Source organism: Scyliorhinus torazame, unplaced genomic scaffold (assembly GCF_047496885.1).
Source record: "Scyliorhinus torazame isolate Kashiwa2021f unplaced genomic scaffold, sScyTor2.1 scaffold_451, whole genome shotgun sequence".
Classification (NCBI taxonomy): Eukaryota; Metazoa; Chordata; class Chondrichthyes; order Carcharhiniformes; family Scyliorhinidae; genus Scyliorhinus; species Scyliorhinus torazame.
In genome coordinates this window covers 84,866-104,834 of record NW_027308178.1, presented here as the reverse complement: position 1 = coordinate 104,834, position 19,969 = coordinate 84,866, and positions in this window count along the sequence as shown.

The window sequence follows — 19,969 nt, the reverse complement described above, 5'->3', positions numbered from 1 at the left end:
AATGCAGTATTGTACAATTTTGTCCTGTTTCAACTATTTACAGAAGGTATCGGGAGAAAAGCAAAATGTTCTTGTGAAAAGTCCATATATTGATTTAGATCGACGCCACGAGTCGGCCGGGCGGTCTGGTCGTCCGTGTCGATCGCCTCGGCCCCGGTGGTGGTGGTGGTGGTGCTTGTACCGGTGTTGTCGTCTCCGGGAGCCTTACGGTTTCAGCTTGGGCTTTATTCTTGGTCGGGCCTGAGGGGAGGGGAACCGATCCTCCTGGGAAGGGGGCGGTCGCGGGGTGCGGCGGTGGCAGGAAGGGGGGGGTTGGGTGAATGGTGTCGGGGGGGTGTGTGTGTTGCCGGCGGGCGCCAGATCCCGCAGGGAGACCGTGTCCTGTCGGCCGGCGGGGTACTCCACGTAAGCGTACTGCGGGTTCGCGTGGAGGAGGTGAACCCTTTCGACCAACGGGTCCGCCTTATGTGCCCGCACATGCTTTCGGAGCAAGATGGGTCCTGGGGCCGCCAGCCAGGTCGGCAGCGACGTTCCAGAGGAGGACCTCCTCGGGAAGACAAGGAGACGCTCATGAGGCGTTTGATTAGTGCTCGTACATAATAGCGACCGGATGGAGTGGAGAGCATCCGGGAGGACATCCTGCCACCGTGAAACTGGGAGGTCCCTGGACCGTAGGGCCAGTAGGACGGTCTTCCAGACCGTGCCATTCTCCCTCTCTACTTGCCCGTTCCACCGGGGGTTGTAGCTGGTCGTCCTGCTTGAGGCTATGCCCTTGCTGAGCAGGAACTGGCGCAGCTCGTCACTCATGAAAGAGGACCCCCTGTCGCTGTGGACGTATGCGGGGTAACCGAACAGTGTGAAGATGCTGTTCAGGGCTTTAATGACTGTGGCCGCGGTCATGTCAGAGCAGGGAATGGCGAATGGGAAGCGGGAGTATTCGTCCACCACATTAAGAAAGTATGTGTTGCGGTCGGTGGAGGGGAGGGGCCCTTTGAAATCGAGACTAAGGCGTTCAAAGGGGCGGGAAGCCTTAATCAGGTGCGCACCGTCCGGCCTGAAAAAATGCCGTTTGCATTCCGCGCAGATGTGGCAGTCCCTTGTGACTGTACGGACCTCCTCTAAAGAGTATGGGAGATTGCGGGACTTGATAAAGTGGAAAAACTGAGTGACCCCCGGGTGGCAGACGTCCTCGTGGAGGGTTTGGAGGCGGTTAATTTGTGCGTTGGCACATGTGCTGTGGGATAGGGCATCGGACGGCTCGTTCAGCTTTCCGGGACGATACAAAATCTCGTAGTTGAAGGTGGAGAGATCGATCCTCCACCTTAAGATCTTGTCGTTTTTGATTTTGCCCCGCAGTGCATTATCGAACATGAAGGCTACCGACCGTTGGTCAGTGAGGAGAGTGAATCTCCTGCCGGCCAGGTAATGCCTCCAATGTTGCACAGCTTCCACTATGGCTTGGGCTTCCTTTTCCACTGAGGAGTGGCGGATTTCTGAGGCGTGGAGGGTCCGGGAGAAGAAGGCCACGGGTCTGCCCGCTTGGTTAAGGGTGGCCGCTAGAGCTACGTCAGAGGCGTCGCTCTCGACCTGGAAGGCGAGGGACTCGTCGATGGCGCGCATCGTGGCCTTTGCGATATCCGCTTTGATGCGGCTGAAGGCCTGGCAAGCCTCTGTCGACAGAGGGAAGGTCGTGGTCTGTATTAGGGGGCGGGCCTTGTCTGCGTACTGGGGGACCCACTGGGCGTAGTATGAAAGGCAGCGTTTCAGGGCTTTGGAGCAGTGCGGGAGGGGAAATTCCATGAGGGGGCGCATACGTTCGGGGTCGGGGCCTATTATCCCATTGCGCAATACGTAGCCCAGAATGGCTAGCCGATTGGTGCTAAAAACGGACTTGTCCTCGTTGTACGTGAGGTTCAAGGCTTTGGCGGTCTGGAGGAATTTTTGGAGGTTGGCGTCGTGGTCCTGCTGATCGTGGCCGCAGATGGTTACATTGTCGAGATACGGGAACGTGGCCCACAACCCATGTTGATCAACCATTCGGTCCATCTCCCGTTGGAAGACCGAGACCCCGTTTGTGACGCCAAATGGGACCCTTAGGAAATGGTATAATCGCCCGTCTGCCTCGAAGGCTGTGTACTTGCGGTCACTTGGGCGGATGGGGAGCTGATGGTAGGCGGACTTGAGGTCCACGGTGGAGAAGACTTTATATTGGGCAATCCGATTGACCATGTCGGATATGCGGGGGAGAGGGTACGCGTCTAGTTGTGTGTACCTGTTGATGGTCTGGCTATAGTCTATGACCATCCTTTGTTTCTCCCCTGTCTTCACTACTACCACCTGTGCTCTCCAGGGACTATTGCTGGCCTGGATTATGCCCTCCTTTAGTAGCCGCTGGACTTCGGACCGAATGAAGGTCCGGTCCTGGGCGCTGTACCGTCTGCTCCTAGTGGCGACGTGTTTGCAATCCGGGGTGAGGTTCGCAAACAAGGACGGGGGTTGCACCTTGAGGGTGGCGAGGCCGCAGATAGTGAGTGGGGGTATTGGGCCGCCGAATTTGAACGTCAGGCTCTGTAGATTGCATTGGAAATCTAATCCCAGTAAGGTGGGGGCGCATAGTTGGGGAAGGACGTTTAGTTTGTAGTTTTTGAACTCCCTCCCCTGCACCGTTAGGGTAACTATGCAGAATCCTTGGATCTGTACGGAGTGGGATCCTGCAGCTAGGGAAATCTTTTGTGCGCTGGGATAGGTGGTCAATGAACAGCGCCTTACCATGTCAGGGTGGATAAAGCTCTCCGTGCTCCCGGAGTCGACTAGGCATGGCGTCTCGTGGCCGTTTATTAGTACCGTTGTCGTCGTCGTCTGGAGTGTCCGGGGCCGAGCTTGATCGAGCGTAATTGAAGCGAGCCGTGGTTGTAGTAGTGGAGTCGGGTCCGTTGTTGCCGTCCAAGATGGCGTCGGGGATGAACAAAATGGCCGCCCCCATACATCGCACGTGGCTGGGGGGTCACAAGGTGGCGGCGGGGGTGGACAAAATGGCCGTCGTACAGGTCTGGGGTGGTCCAAGATGGCGGCGCCCTTCCTCCCCTCGTGGTGGCCGGGAACCAAAATGGCGGCGTCTGCGGGTCGCACATGGGGCGCTGGGGGGGCTGGGAGCGTTAGGACCGCGCGGAGCTCCCTCATCGGGGACAGCGGTAGTCGGGACCCAAGTTGGTAGCGCCGGCGGGTCAGACGTGGGGCGCGGGGGGGGTAAGGGGGGCGTTAGGGACACGCAGAACTCCCTCTTCTCTGTGGAGAGTGGTGGTCGGGACCCAAAGCGGTAGCGCCGGCGGGTCATACATGGGGTGCGGGGGGGGGGGGTTGGGGAGCGTAAGTGGTGTGCAGGGCTCCCTGTTCTCCCGGGACCGCGGTGGTCGGGACCCAGAGCGGCTGCGCCTGCGGGTCGTACATGGCGCGCTGGGGGGGTTGGGGAGCGTAAGCGTAAACGGCTTGCAGGGCTCCCTGTTCTCCCGGGACAGCGGCGACCTCGTGGGACCGGCACACAGCCGCGAAATGGCCCTTTTTCCCGCAGCTCTTGCAGATAGCTGCGCGGGCCGGGCAGCGCTGCCGGGGGTGTTTCGCCTGGGCGCAGAAATAGCAGCGGGCGCCCCTGGTGCGACTTGGCGTTTGGACCGCGCAAGCCTGTGGGGTGTCCGGGGGGGGGGGGTGGTTTGTCGTGACGGGTACGTGCGGAACCCAATGGGCTGCCGCGTGGTCGGGGCCGTAGTCGCGGGTATTACGCGCGGCCACGTCTAGGGAGGCTGCTAGGGCCCGGGCCTCTGAGAGTCCTAGCGACTTTCTTTCTAGAAGTCTTTGGCGGATTTGGGAGGAATTCATACCTGCCACAAAAGCATCGCGCATTAACATGTCCGTGTGTTCATTTGCGTTCACCGAAGGGCAGCTGCAGGCTCGTCCCAAAATCAGCAGCGCGGCGTAGAATTCGTCCATCGATTCTCCGGGACCTTGCCGTCTCGTCGCGAGCTGGTAGCGAGCGTAGATTTGGTTAACTGGGCGGACATAGAGACTTTTCAGTGCTGCGAACGCCGTCTGGAAATCCTCCGAGTCTTCGATGAGGGAGAAGATCTCCGTGCTCACCCTCGAGTGCAGGACCTGTAGTTTTTGGTCTTCTGTGACCCGGCCGGTGGCCGTTCTGAGGTAGGCCTCAAAACAAGTCTGCCAGTGCTTGAAGGCTGCTGCCGCGTTCACTGCGTGGGGGCTGATCCTCAGGCATTCCGGAATGATCCTGAGCTCCATAGTGCTTTTTCGGCACGCTTAATAAATTGTAGCGCACAAAGACTCCATGAGACGAATAGAGTCAAGTCGATGAGGCTTTATTAAGCGTGTCTGTTCCCCCGCAGCTCGATAGTAGAATGGCCTGCGGGGGAGCACTCCGGCTTCTTATACTCCACCTTCAGGGCGGAGCTAGAGGTCAACGGCCAACCAGGACCCGGGATCTGTCAGCCAATGACATTAGGGCTTCCAGTCCCACATGACCCCTAATACATACTACCACACTCTGTATCTAACCCCGTGCTGTACCTGTCCTGGGAGTGTTTGATGGGGACAGTGTAGAGGGAGCTTTACTCTGTATCTAACCCCGTGCTGTACCTTTCCTGGGAGTGTTTGATGGGGACAGTGTAGAGGGAGCTTTACTCTGTATCTCACCCCGTGCTGTACCTCTCTTGGGGTTGTTTGATGAGGACAGTGTAGAGGGAGCTTTACTCTGGATCTCACCCCGTGCTGTACCTGTCCTGGGAGTGTTTGATGGGGACAGTGTAGAGGGAGCTTTACTCTGTATCTACGCCTGTGCTGTACCTGTCCTGGGAGTGTTTGATGGGGACAGTGTAGAGGGAGCTTTACTCTGTATCTAACCCCATGCTGTACCTGTCCTGGGAGTGTTTGATGGGGACCGTGTAGAGGGAGCTTTACTCTGTATCGAACCCTGTGCTGTACCTGTCCTGGGAGTGTTTGATGGGGACAGTGTAGAGGGAGCTTTACTCTGTATCTAAACCCGTGCTGCACCTGTCCTGGGAGTGTTTGATGGGGACACTGTAGAGGGCGCTTTACTCTGTATCTAACCCCGTGCTGTTCCTGTCCTGGGAGTGTTTGATGGGGACAGTGTAGAGGGAGCTTTACTCTGCAACTAACCCCGTGCTGTACCTGTCCTGGGAGTGTTTGATGGGGAAAGTGTAGAGGGAGCTTTACTCTGTATCTAACCCCGTGCTGTACCTGTCCTGGGAGTGGTTGATGGGGACAGAGTAGAGGGAGCTTTACTCTGTATCTAACGCCGTGCTGTACCTGTCCTGGGAGTGATTGATGGGGACAGTGTCGAGGGAGCTTTACTCTGTATCTAACCCCGTGCTGTACCTGTCCTGGGAGTGATTGATGGGGACAGTGTAGAGGGAGCTTTACTCTGTATCTAACCCCGTGCTGTACCTGTCCTGGGAGTGTTTGATGGGGACAGTGTAGAGGGAGCTTTACTCTGTATCTAACCCCGTGCTGTACCTGTCCTGGGAGTGGTTGATGGGGACAGAGTAGAGGGAGCTTTACTCTGTATCTAACGCCGTGCTGTACCTGTCCTGGGAGTGATTGATGGGGACAGTGTCGAGGGAGCTTTACTCTGTATCTAACCCCGTGCTGTACCTGTCCTGGGAGTGATTGATGGGGACAGTGTAGAGGGAGCTTTACTCTGTATCTAACCCCGTGCTGTACCTGTCCTGGGAGTGTTTGATGGGGACAGTGTAGAGGGAGCTTTACTCTGTTTCTACGCCTGTGCTGTACCTGTCCTGGGAGTGGTTGATGGGGACAGAGTAGAGGGAGCTTTACTCTGTATCTAACGCCGTGCTGTACCTGTCCTGGGAGTGATTGATGGGGACAGTGTCGAGGGAGCTTTACTCTGTATCTAACCCCGTGCTGTTCCTGTCCTGGGAGTGATTGATGGGGACAGTGTAGAGGGAGCTTTACTCTGTATCTAAGCCCGTGCTGTACCTGTCCTGGGAGTGTTTGATGGGGACAGTGTAGAGGGAGCTTTACTCTGTATCTAAGCCCGTGCTGTACCTGTCCTGGGAGTGTTTGATGGGGACAGTGTAGAGGGAGCTTTACTCTGTATCTAACCCCGTGCTGTACCTGTCCTGGGAGTGTTTGATGGGGACAGTGTAGAGGGAGCTTTACTCTGTATCTAAGCCCGTGCTGTACCTGTTCTGGGAGTGTTTGATGGGGACAGTGTAGAGGGAGCTTTACTCTGTATCTAAGCCCGTGTTGTACCTGTCCTGGGAGTGTTTGATGGGGACAGTGTAGAGGGAGCTTTACTCTGTATCTAAGCCCGTGCTGTACCTGTTCTGGGAGTGTTTGATGGGGACAGTGTAGAGGGAGCTTTACTCTGTATCTAACCCCGTGCTGTACCTGTCCTGGGAGTGTTTGATGGGGACAGTGTTGAGGGAGCTTTACTCTGTATCTAACCCCGTGCTGTACCTGTCCTGGGAGTGTTTGATGGGGACAGTGTAGAGGGATCTTTACTCTGTATCTAACCCCGTGCTGTACTTGTCCTGGGAGTGTTTGATGGGGACAGTGTGGAGGGAGCTTTACTCTGTATCTAACCCCGTGCTGTACTTGTCCTGGGAGTGTTTGATGGGGACAGTGTGGAGGGAGCTTTACTCTGTATCTAAGCCCGTGCTGTACCTGTCCTGGGAGTGTTTGATGGTGTCGTGTTGCGTGATCTGCTACACAGACGAACGAACACGGTTGCAGATGGTACAACTCTGTTTTATTACTATCAATAACAACATATGTAAACTGGTTACTGTGGTTCGTTTATTACCCTTTAACCTGTGGACCCAGCCCTAACACTATCTTGGAGAGGCACTCAGCACATGGTGAATGTCTGAGTGGCGTACTGTGAGCTTTGTGCCCTGAGCTATCTCCTGCTGGAATGAGCGGGAACTGTGGTGTTCCCCGTTTTATCGCGCGTGTGCTCTTGCTTGTGATTGGCTGTGATGTTGTGTGTGTATTGATTGGTCTGTTGATCTGTCCATCAGTGTGTATGTGTGTTTGCACCATAATGTTTATCTGAATATCATGACCATGGCGAGAGTGTAGAGGGAGCTTTACTCTGTACATAACCCCGTGCTGTACCTGTCCTGGGAGTGTTTGATGGGGACAGTGTAGAGGGAGGTTTATTCTGTATCTAACCCCGTGCTGTACCTGTCCTGGGAGTGTTTGATGGGGACAGTGTAGAGGGAGCTTTACTCTGTATCTAACCCCGTGCTGTACCTGTCCTGGGAGTGTTTGATGGGGACAGTGTAGAGGGAGGTTTATTCTGTATCTAACACCGTGCTGTACCTGTCCTGGGAGTGTTTGATGGGGACAGTGTAGAGGGAGGTTTACTCTGTATCTAACCCCGTGTTGTACCTGTCCTGGGAGAGTTTGATGGGGACAGTGTAGAGGGAGGTTTACTCTGTATCTAACCCCATGCTGTGCCTGTCCTGGGAATGTTTGATGGGGACAGTGGAGCGGGAGCTTTATTCTGTATCTAACACAGTGCTGTACCTGTCCTGGGAGCGTTTGATGGGGACAGTGTCGAGGGAGCTTTACTCTGTATCTAACCCCATGCTGTACATGTCCTGGGAGTGTTTGATGCAGACAGTGTAGCGAGTGCTTTACTCTGTATTTAACCCCGTGCTGTACCTATCCTGGGAGTGTTTGATGGGGACAGTGTAGAGGGAGCTTTACTCAGTATCTAACCCCATGCTGTACCTGTCCTGGGAGTGGTTGATGGGGACAGTGCAGCGAGAGCTTTAGTCTGTATCTAACCACGTGCTGTACCTGTCCTGGGAGTGTTTGATGGGGACAGTGTAGCGAGAGCTTTACTCTGTATCTAACCCCGTGTTGTACTGGTCCTGGGAGTGTTTGATGGGGACAGTGTAGAGGGAGCTTTTCTCTGTATCTAACCCCGTGCCATACCTGTCCTGGGAGTGTTTGATGGGGACAGTGTAGAGGGAGCTTTACTCTGTATCTAACCCCGTGCTGTACCGGTCCTGGGAGTGTTTGATGGGGACAGTGTAGAGGGAGCTTTACTCTGTATTTAACCCCGTGCTGTACCTGTCCTGGGAGTGTTTGATGTTGACAGTTTTGAGGGAGCTTTACTCTGTATCTAACCCCGTGCCGTACCTGTCCTGGGAGTGATGGATGGGGACAGTGTAGAGGGAGCTTTACTCTGTATCTAACCCCGTGCCGTACCTGTCATGGGAGTGATTGATGGGGACAGTGTAGAGGGAGCTTTACTCTGTGTCTAACCCCGTGCTGTACCTGTCCTGGGAGTGATTGATGGGGACAGTGTAGAGGGAGCTTTACTCTGTATCTAACCCCGTGCTGTACCTGTCTTGGGAGTGATTGATGGGGACAGTGTAGAGGGAGCTTTACTCTGTATCTAACCCCGTGCTGTACCTGTCCTGCGAGTGTTTGATGGGGACAGTGTAGATGGAGCTTTACTCTATATCTAACCCCGTGCTGTTCCTGTCCTGGGAGTGTTTGATGGGGACAGTGGAGCGGGAGCTTTATTCTGTATCTAACACAGTGCTGTACCTGTCCTGGGAGCGTTTGATGGGGACAGTGTCGAGGGAGCTTTACTCTGTATCTAACCCCATGCTGTACATGTCCTGGGAGTGTTTGATGCAGACAGTGTAGCGAGTGCTTTACTCTGTATTTAACCCCGTGCTGTACCTATCCTGGGAGTGTTTGATGGGGACAGTGTAGAGGGAGCTTTACTCAGTATCTAACCCCATGCTGTACCTGTCCTGGGAGTGGTTGATGGGGACAGTGCAGCGAGAGCTTTAGTCTGTATCTAACCACGTGCTGTACCTGTCCTGGGAGTGTTTGATGGGGACAGTGTAGCGAGAGCTTTACTCTGTATCTAACCCCGTGTTGTACTGGTCCTGGGAGTGTTTGATGGGGACAGTGTAGAGGGAGCTTTTCTCTGTATCTAACCCCGTGCCATACCTGTCCTGGGAGTGTTTGATGGGGACAGTGTAGAGGGAGCTTTACTCTGTATCTAACCCCGTGCTGTACCGGTCCTGGGAGTGTTTGATGGGGACAGTGTCGATGGAGCTTTACTCTGTATCTAACCCCGTGCTGTACCTGTCCTGGGAGCGTTTGATGGGGACAGTGTAGAGGGAGCTTTACTCTGTATTTAACCCCGTTTTGTACCTGTCCTGGGAGTGTTTGATGTTGACAGTTTTGAGGGAGCTTTACTCTGTATCTAACCCCGTGCCGTACCTGTCCTGGGAGTGATGGATGGGGACAGTGTAGAGGGAGCTTTACTCTGTATCTAACCCCGTGCCGTACCTGTCCTGGGAGTGATTGATGGGGACAGTGTAGAGGGAGCTTTACTCTGTGTCTAACCCCGTGCTGTACCTGTCCTGGGAGTGATTGATGGGGACAGTGTAGAGGGCGCTTTACTCTGTATCTAACCCCGTGCTGTACCTGTCTTGGGAGTGATTGATGGGGACAGTGTAGAGGGAGCTTTACTCTGTATCTAACCCCGTGCTGTACCTGTCCTGGGAGTGTTTGATTGGGAAAGTGTAGAGGGAGCTTTACTCTGTATCTAACCCCGTGCTGTACCTGTCCTGGGAGTGTTTGATGGGGACAGTGTGGAGGGAGCTTTACTCTGTATCTAACCCCGTGCTGTTCCTGTCCTGCGAGTGTTTGATGGGGACAGTGTAGATGGAGCTTTACTCTATATCTAACCCCGTGCTGTTCCTGTCCTGCGAGTGTTTGATGGGGACAGTGTAGATGGAGCTTTACTCTATATCTAACCCCGTGCTGTTCCTGTCCTGGGAGTGTTTGATGGGGACAGTGTAGAGGGAGCTTTACTCTATATCTAACCCAATGGTGTACCTGTCCTGGGAGTGGTTGATGGGGACAGAGTAGAGGGAGCTTTACTCTGTATCTAACGCCGTGCTGTACCTGTCCTGGGAGTGATTGATGGGGACAGTGTCGAGGGAGCTTTACTCTGTATCTAACCCCGTGCTGTACCTGTCCTGGGAGTGATTGATGGGGACAGTGTAGAGGGAGCTTTACTCTGTATCTAACCCCGTGCTGTACCTGTCCTGGGAGTGTTTGATGGGGACAGTGTAGAGGGAGCTTTACTCTGTATCTAACCCCGTGCTGTACCTGTCCTGGGAGTGGTTGATGGGGACAGAGTAGAGGGAGCTTTACTCTGTATCTAACGCCGTGCTGTACCTGTCCTGGGAGTGATTGATGGGGACAGTGTCGAGGGAGCTTTACTCTGTATCTAACCCCGTGCTGTACCTGTCCTGGGAGTGATTGATGGGGACAGTGTAGAGGGAGCTTTACTCTGTATCTAACCCCGTGCTGTACCTGTCCTGGGAGTGTTTGATGGGGACAGTGTAGAGGGAGCTTTACTCTGTTTCTACGCCTGTGCTGTACCTGTCCTGGGAGTGGTTGATGGGGACAGAGTAGAGGGAGCTTTACTCTGTATCTAACGCCGTGCTGTACCTGTCCTGGGAGTGATTGATGGGGACAGTGTCGAGGGAGCTTTACTCTGTATCTAACCCCGTGCTGTTCCTGTCCTGGGAGTGATTGATGGGGACAGTGTAGAGGGAGCTTTACTCTGTATCTAAGCCCGTGCTGTACCTGTCCTGGGAGTGTTTGATGGGGACAGTGTAGAGGGAGCTTTACTCTGTATCTAAGCCCGTGCTGTACCTGTCCTGGGAGTGTTTGATGGGGACAGTGTAGAGGGAGCTTTACTCTGTATCTAACCCCGTGCTGTACCTGTCCTGGGAGTGTTTGATGGGGACAGTGTAGAGGGAGCTTTACTCTGTATCTAAGCCCGTGCTGTACCTGTTCTGGGAGTGTTTGATGGGGACAGTGTAGAGGGAGCTTTACTCTGTATCTAAGCCCGTGTTGTACCTGTCCTGGGAGTGTTTGATGGGGACAGTGTAGAGGGAGCTTTACTCTGTATCTAAGCCCGTGCTGTACCTGTTCTGGGAGTGTTTGATGGGGACAGTGTAGAGGGAGCTTTACTCTGTATCTAACCCCGTGCTGTACCTGTCCTGGGAGTGTTTGATGGGGACAGTGTTGAGGGAGCTTTACTCTGTATCTAACCCCGTGCTGTACCTGTCCTGGGAGTGTTTGATGGGGACAGTGTAGAGGGATCTTTACTCTGTATCTAACCCCGTGCTGTACTTGTCCTGGGAGTGTTTGATGGGGACAGTGTGGAGGGAGCTTTACTCTGTATCTAACCCCGTGCTGTACTTGTCCTGGGAGTGTTTGATGGGGACAGTGTGGAGGGAGCTTTACTCTGTATCTAAGCCCGTGCTGTACCTGTCCTGGGAGTGTTTGATGGTGTCGTGTTGCGTGATCTGCTACACAGACGAACGAACACGGTTGCAGATGGTACAACTCTGTTTTATTACTATCAATAACAACATATGTAAACTGGTTACTGTGGTTCGTTTATTACCCTTTAACCTGTGGACCCAGCCCTAACACTATCTTGGAGAGGCACTCAGCACATGGTGAATGTCTGAGTGGCGTACTGTGAGCTTTGTGCCCTGAGCTATCTCCTGCTGGAATGAGCGGGAACTGTGGTGTTCCCCGTTTTATCGCGCGTGTGCTCTTGCTTGTGATTGGCTGTGATGTTGTGTGTGTATTGATTGGTCTGTTGATCTGTCCATCAGTGTGTATGTGTGTTTGCACCATAATGTTTATCTGAATATCATGACCATGGCGAGAGTGTAGAGGGAGCTTTACTCTGTACATAACCCCGTGCTGTACCTGTCCTGGGAGTGTTTGATGGGGACAGTGTAGAGGGAGGTTTATTCTGTATCTAACCCCGTGCTGTACCTGTCCTGGGAGTGTTTGATGGGGACAGTGTAGAGGGAGCTTTACTCTGTATCTAACCCCGTGCTGTACCTGTCCTGGGAGTGTTTGATGGGGACAGTGTAGAGGGAGGTTTATTCTGTATCTAACACCGTGCTGTACCTGTCCTGGGAGTGTTTGATGGGGACAGTGTAGAGGGAGGTTTACTCTGTATCTAACCCCGTGTTGTACCTGTCCTGGGAGAGTTTGATGGGGACAGTGTAGAGGGAGGTTTACTCTGTATCTAACCCCATGCTGTGCCTGTCCTGGGAATGTTTGATGGGGACAGTGGAGCGGGAGCTTTATTCTGTATCTAACACAGTGCTGTACCTGTCCTGGGAGCGTTTGATGGGGACAGTGTCGAGGGAGCTTTACTCTGTATCTAACCCCATGCTGTACATGTCCTGGGAGTGTTTGATGCAGACAGTGTAGCGAGTGCTTTACTCTGTATTTAACCCCGTGCTGTACCTATCCTGGGAGTGTTTGATGGGGACAGTGTAGAGGGAGCTTTACTCAGTATCTAACCCCATGCTGTACCTGTCCTGGGAGTGGTTGATGGGGACAGTGCAGCGAGAGCTTTAGTCTGTATCTAACCACGTGCTGTACCTGTCCTGGGAGTGTTTGATGGGGACAGTGTAGCGAGAGCTTTACTCTGTATCTAACCCCGTGTTGTACTGGTCCTGGGAGTGTTTGATGGGGACAGTGTAGAGGGAGCTTTTCTCTGTATCTAACCCCGTGCCATACCTGTCCTGGGAGTGTTTGATGGGGACAGTGTAGAGGGAGCTTTACTCTGTATCTAACCCCGTGCTGTACCGGTCCTGGGAGTGTTTGATGGGGACAGTGTAGAGGGAGCTTTACTCTGTATTTAACCCCGTGCTGTACCTGTCCTGGGAGTGTTTGATGTTGACAGTTTTGAGGGAGCTTTACTCTGTATCTAACCCCGTGCCGTACCTGTCCTGGGAGTGATGGATGGGGACAGTGTAGAGGGAGCTTTACTCTGTATCTAACCCCGTGCCGTACCTGTCATGGGAGTGATTGATGGGGACAGTGTAGAGGGAGCTTTACTCTGTGTCTAACCCCGTGCTGTACCTGTCCTGGGAGTGATTGATGGGGACAGTGTAGAGGGAGCTTTACTCTGTATCTAACCCCGTGCTGTACCTGTCTTGGGAGTGATTGATGGGGACAGTGTAGAGGGAGCTTTACTCTGTATCTAACCCCGTGCTGTACCTGTCCTGCGAGTGTTTGATGGGGACAGTGTAGATGGAGCTTTACTCTATATCTAACCCCGTGCTGTTCCTGTCCTGGGAGTGTTTGATGGGGACAGTGGAGCGGGAGCTTTATTCTGTATCTAACACAGTGCTGTACCTGTCCTGGGAGCGTTTGATGGGGACAGTGTCGAGGGAGCTTTACTCTGTATCTAACCCCATGCTGTACATGTCCTGGGAGTGTTTGATGCAGACAGTGTAGCGAGTGCTTTACTCTGTATTTAACCCCGTGCTGTACCTATCCTGGGAGTGTTTGATGGGGACAGTGTAGAGGGAGCTTTACTCAGTATCTAACCCCATGCTGTACCTGTCCTGGGAGTGGTTGATGGGGACAGTGCAGCGAGAGCTTTAGTCTGTATCTAACCACGTGCTGTACCTGTCCTGGGAGTGTTTGATGGGGACAGTGTAGCGAGAGCTTTACTCTGTATCTAACCCCGTGTTGTACTGGTCCTGGGAGTGTTTGATGGGGACAGTGTAGAGGGAGCTTTTCTCTGTATCTAACCCCGTGCCATACCTGTCCTGGGAGTGTTTGATGGGGACAGTGTAGAGGGAGCTTTACTCTGTATCTAACCCCGTGCTGTACCGGTCCTGGGAGTGTTTGATGGGGACAGTGTCGATGGAGCTTTACTCTGTATCTAACCCCGTGCTGTACCTGTCCTGGGAGCGTTTGATGGGGACAGTGTAGAGGGAGCTTTACTCTGTATTTAACCCCGTTTTGTACCTGTCCTGGGAGTGTTTGATGTTGACAGTTTTGAGGGAGCTTTACTCTGTATCTAACCCCGTGCCGTACCTGTCCTGGGAGTGATGGATGGGGACAGTGTAGAGGGAGCTTTACTCTGTATCTAACCCCGTGCCGTACCTGTCCTGGGAGTGATTGATGGGGACAGTGTAGAGGGAGCTTTACTCTGTGTCTAACCCCGTGCTGTACCTGTCCTGGGAGTGATTGATGGGGACAGTGTAGAGGGCGCTTTACTCTGTATCTAACCCCGTGCTGTACCTGTCTTGGGAGTGATTGATGGGGACAGTGTAGAGGGAGCTTTACTCTGTATCTAACCCCGTGCTGTACCTGTCCTGGGAGTGTTTGATTGGGAAAGTGTAGAGGGAGCTTTACTCTGTATCTAACCCCGTGCTGTACCTGTCCTGGGAGTGTTTGATGGGGACCGTGTAGAGGGAGCTTTACTCTGTATCTAACCCCGTGCTGTACCTGTCCTGGGAGTGTTTGATGGGGACAGTGTGGAGGGAGCTTTACTCTGTATCTAACCCCGTGCTGTTCCTGTCCTGCGAGTGTTTGATGGGGACAGTGTAGATGGAGCTTTACTCTATATCTAACCCCGTGCTGTTCCTGTCCTGGGAGTGTTTGATGGGGACAGTGTAGAGGGAGCTTTACTCTATATCTAACCCAATGGTGTACCTGTCCTGGGAGTGTTTGATGGGGACAGTGTAGAGGGAGCTTTCCTCTATATCTAACCCCGTGCTGTACCTGTCCTGGGAGTGTTTGATGGGGACAGTATATCCTCTTCTCCAGCTCCCTGACTTTAAAAAACATTCAGACCTCACAGCTCCCTGAACACAGCTTTCTCATAATCACTTATGTCCGTGTCCTTGACGGGATGTAAAGCAGCATCAATCTGCCCAAACACCTTGCTGCATTTGCCTACTGAGCATCAATTCCTTGGCTGGGACGGCCTCAGGACGTGGAACACAGGGCGGAACCTTCCACAATTTGGCAAAGTGTCCGGCCCAGGCTGGAAACTGTGTGGAACTCTCCAGCTGCACGGACCAGTTTTCGCCCCAAATATTGAGGCTCTTTGAGAAGAAAATGAGGGGATCTGGTTTACACGGTCACCCTGGCAGGGCGGGGTCCGATAGAGCCGGCAACTGGCTCCCCAGAGACCAGGGGGCCATCTTTCCAGGGTGCCCCAATCAGAGCTGCGGCCTAATGGTCCCCATCACAGAGGCACTGGGGGCTCTCCCCCCGCATCCCGACAATCCTCACCGGCATTCCATCCCCCCCACCGTCCCCCCACCAACACTGCGGAATTATAGCCGGCACTCCCCCCCCCCCCCCCTCCCCCCCACCCTCAGTGTTCACTCCTCACCCCTCCCCCCAATTGGGCTCCCTCTAGGATCCACCCCTGGCACTGTCCCCGGCACAGGTTGGTAGTGTGACAGGGGGCAGAGCCAGGGCACTGTTTGGGCATTCCCCCCCCTCCCCCCCCAAGGGGGCTCTGCTTCCCTCAGTGCCCCCGGGGGGACCCTGTCACTGCCTTCGTTTGGCCTAACCTGCTGTAAATCATAGATTATCATAGAATTTACAGAGCAGAAGGAGGCCATTCAGCCCATCGAGTCTGCACCGGCTCTTGGAAAGAGCACCCTACCCAAGGTCAACACCTCCACCCTATCCCCATAACCCAGTAACCCCACCCAACACTAAGGGCAATTTTGGACACTAAGGGCAATTTATCATGGCCAATCCACCTAAATGTCGGCTGGGTCTGAATATTTAGTGGGGGGGGATCATGTGGCGGATGGGGAGGGGTGGGGGTGTCACTAATAAGATCTAAATTGATGCAAAGCTATGAAAACGAGGTTCATCCGCTTTGTGGGCATGAACCTCATGACGTCGCCGGCGAGGGACGGGGAAAATCGGGAATCCTGATCTCTCCGGCAAGATCCGCGTTCCCTGATTCTCGCGGGATTCTCCCCCTTGCCGCCGGTGTCGCTCACGGCTGGAGCGGGGTCAAAGTTGCCGCCACTGTGTGGTGTTTGTATTCCCTGCCAGCAGCTTCACATGGAATCTATTGCACAGAAACAGGCCATTTGGCCCATCTCATCTCTGCTGGGCTTTATGTTCCACACAAGCCTCCCCCCCTCCCCTTCCTGATCCCACTATCAGCCTCACCTTCAGCTTCTCTCTCCCTCATGGGTTTATTTGATTTGATTTATTGTCGCTTGTCCCGAAGTCCAGTGAAAAGTGTTTTTCTGCGGCCGAGGAACGTACACAGGACGGACACAGTAGACACAAGAATAATCAACAGGGAACATTGACAAATGTAAATCGACAAAACAGTGATTGGTTACAGTGCGGAACAAGGGGCCAAACAAAGCAAACACACGATACGTGATTACGTTTTTAAGAATTCATGTTTACGGGACGTGGGCTTCGCCGGCTCGGCCAGCATTTGTTACCCGTCCCTAATTGCCCTTTAGAAGGTGGGGGTGAGCTGCCGTCTTGATCTGCTGCTGTCCATGTGTTGTAGGTACACCCACCGTGCTGTTAGGGAGGGAGTTCCAGGATTTTGACCCAGCGACAATGAACACACGGCCGATATATTTCCAAGTCAGGATGGTGAGTGACTTGGAGGGGAACCTCCAGGTGATGGTGTCCCCCATGGATCTGCTGCCATTGTCCCTCTGGATGGCAGTGATGATGGGATTGGAAGGTGATGCCTATGGAGTCTCGGCGAGTTCCTGCAGTGCATCTTGTAGATGGTACACACGGCTGCCACTGTGCGTCGGTGGAGGAGGGAGTGAATGTTTGTGGAAGGGGTGCCAATCAAGTGGGGCTGTTTTGTCCTGGATGGTGTCAACGTTCTTGAGGGTTATTGGAGCTGAACTCATCCAGGACATTGGGCAGTATTCCATCACACTCCTGACTTGTGCCTTGTTGGTGGATGACAGGCTTTGGGGATTCTGGAGGTGAGTTACTTGCTTTTAAACCAGGTGGGATTTTTATAACAATTTTGTAGTTTCCGGATCTTTATGAATGACACCAGACTAGAGTTCCGGTTTAATTGAGTTCATTGAATTTGTAGAATCACAGACTTCCTACCGTGCAGGAGGAGGAGGTTATTCAGCTCATCGGCTCTGCACCGACCCTCGGAAAGAGCACTCTATCGAGGCCCACTCCCCCCCCTATCCACACAACCCCACCTCTTTGGACACTAAGGGGCAATTCAGCAAGGCCAATCCAGCACCCGGAGGAAGGCCACACAGACACAGGGAGAAAGTGCCGAGTTTGATCAGACACTGACACCTTTCTTGTTGTTTCACAGCAATGTGGATCCCTGTTCAGGGCTTTGAGATTCGGGGCTGAAAGATGATCGACTTTCCACCCGTCATCAACTGTGCCAACCCAGGTGCGAATAGTTTGAGTTAGAACATAGAACATACAGTGCAGAAGGAGGCCATTTGGCCCATCGAGACTGCACCGAACCATTTACGTCCTCACTTCCACCCTATCCCCATAACCCAATATCCTCTCCTAACCTTTTTGGTCACTAAGGGCAATTTATCATGGCCAATCCACCTAACCTGCACGTCTTTGGACTGTGGGAAGAAACCGGAGCACCCGGAGGAAACCCAGGCAGACACGGGGAGGATGTGCAGACTCCGCACAGACAGTGGCCCAAGCCGGGAATCGAACCTGGGACCCTGGCGCTGTGAAGCGACAGTGCTAATCATTTGTGCTACCGTGCTGCCCACTATGTTACTGCAACTATGGCTGCTTTTGTGGGATTGGAGGAAATGGCAACCAGCCAGTTGCTCTGTGCCCCACCGCACCGCGCTGGGAGACACGCTGCTGTGATTTGGGGCAAGTATTTTCAAACCCGTTCCTGGCGCCATGGCCTTTGAGGAGGATGAAGGGGGTGAGTGCCTTCCTGATGTTTCTGGGATTGCTCAGGGGTGTATGTCTGGTGAGCTGGGACCAGCGGGGACCAATTTGGCGCTGAGGGTGTGGGTTTGTGGGGAGGGGGTCCCCCTCGGGATCGGGGTGCTGTGGCTGAACCTCCTCACGCTGCAGCGAAAGACGAGTGACTCACTCCTTAGATGTGACTTTCCGGCTCCTAATGGTCTAAATTGTTGAATGCTGTCAGTTTCCTTGAAATGCTCTGAGGTCTCCTGATCATGTGGATTTCCATCCATCCCACCCATCTGGAAAGCCTCCTGTCTCAGCACTCTCATCAAGAAGATGGTCGTGGCCAAGCTGGACCACAGGGCCACCGGGTGTTGGCACTCCTCGTCCACAGTTCCACAGCAGATGGAGCAGCGGACACCCGGTGCAGAGAGGGGTGGAGAGGGAGGAGGTCCTCCTCCTGAACCTGCTCCTGGGCCTGGGCAAAATTGCCATGAACAGGTCCAGGCTGTGGGCAAGCGAGGGGTTCATCCAACCCGACTCTGCCCCTCTGTCGTGGCTACATTGGCAGCCGGGTGTCCCTGGAGACGGAGTGTGTGGTGTCCACGGGCATCATTGAGGCTTTCCGTGCCCGGTGGGCACCGCAGTGACTGGAGCTTTATCCACCCTTTTAATTACTTTTCAGCTTGATGTTTTAGTATCAGTTGCTCGTGGTTTTAGTTTGAGGCAGTGTTCCTTAAAGAGGCCCTTTCAATTTGGCCCTCAGTTTATTTAATTTAGTTTATTTGGTTTAGTCAAAATAGTTGGAGCGGGGGATTAGCAGAGATTACTCCAGGCAAAGGACACACACACCAGTGGGAGATGAAATCATCTTTGGCACACAGCCCCTGTCAGAGTGAAAACTTCACCAGTGAGACTATCAGCTAACCCACTCCCAAAGCTCACGTGATTCCTCCCGTTCCGCAGGACAGCCGAGCTCCATTGGGATCAGACAGTGTGAGTGTCTGAATCCCGGACTCGCCCAGGAGACCCCGACAGCTTCCTGACACAACCTGTGTGTAAACCCTGTCTCAACATAACATTGCTGCAAAGCTCCCAACACAGGCTCACATCCCTCAGTGGCTGTCACCTGGAGGCCGTGTCCGCACTCCAGCCTCTTCACAGAGAGCTGCTCGCCTGCACAGAATGAGCATCTACCCCACACAGAGCAGCTGCCACTGCTGTCCAAGTATTGTGCAGGGGAAGAGGCAGTCACAGGCAGGGCTTGAGCCTCACGGACATGGGGCTGCACAGGGACCATAAGACATAGGAGCAGAATAGGCCACTCGGCCCATCGAGTCTGCTCCGCCATTCGATCATGGCTGATATTTTCTCATCCCCATTCTCCTGCCTTCTCCCATAACCCCTGATCCCCTTATTAATCAGGAACGTATCTCTCTGTCTTAAAGACACTCAGTGATGTGGACTCCACAGCCTTCTGCGGCAAAGAGTTCTATAGATTCACCACCCTCTGGCTGAAGAAATTCCTCCTCATCCCTGTTTTAAAGGATCGGCCCTTTAGTCTGAGATTATGTCCTCTGGTTCTAGTTTTTTTCTTTCAGTGGAAACATCCTCTCCACGTCCACTCTATCCAGGCTTTGCAGTATCCTGTACGTTCCTTCTAAACTCCAACGAGTACAGACCCAGAGTCCTCAACCGTTTCTCATATGACAAGCTCTTCATTCCAGGAATCATTCTTGTGAACCTCCTCTGGACCCTTTCCAAGGTCAGCACATACTTCCTTCGATATGGGGCCCAAACTGCTCACTGTACTCCAAATAGGGTCTGACCAGAGCATTATACAGCCTTATAAGTACATCCCTGGTCTTGTATTCTAGCCCTCTTAACATGAATGCTAACATTGCATTTGCCTTCTCAACTGCCGACTGAACCTGCACGTTAACCTTAAGAGAATCGTGAACAAGGACTCCCAAGTCCCTTTGTGCATCTGATGTCCTAAGCATTTCCCCATTTAGAAAATAGCCTCTGCCTAAATTTTTCTTTCCAAAGTTCAGAACCTCACACTTTTCCACATTGTATTTCATTTGCCACTTCATTGCCCACTCTCCTAGCTTGTCCAAATCCTTCTGCAGCCCCCCTGCTTCCTCAATACTAC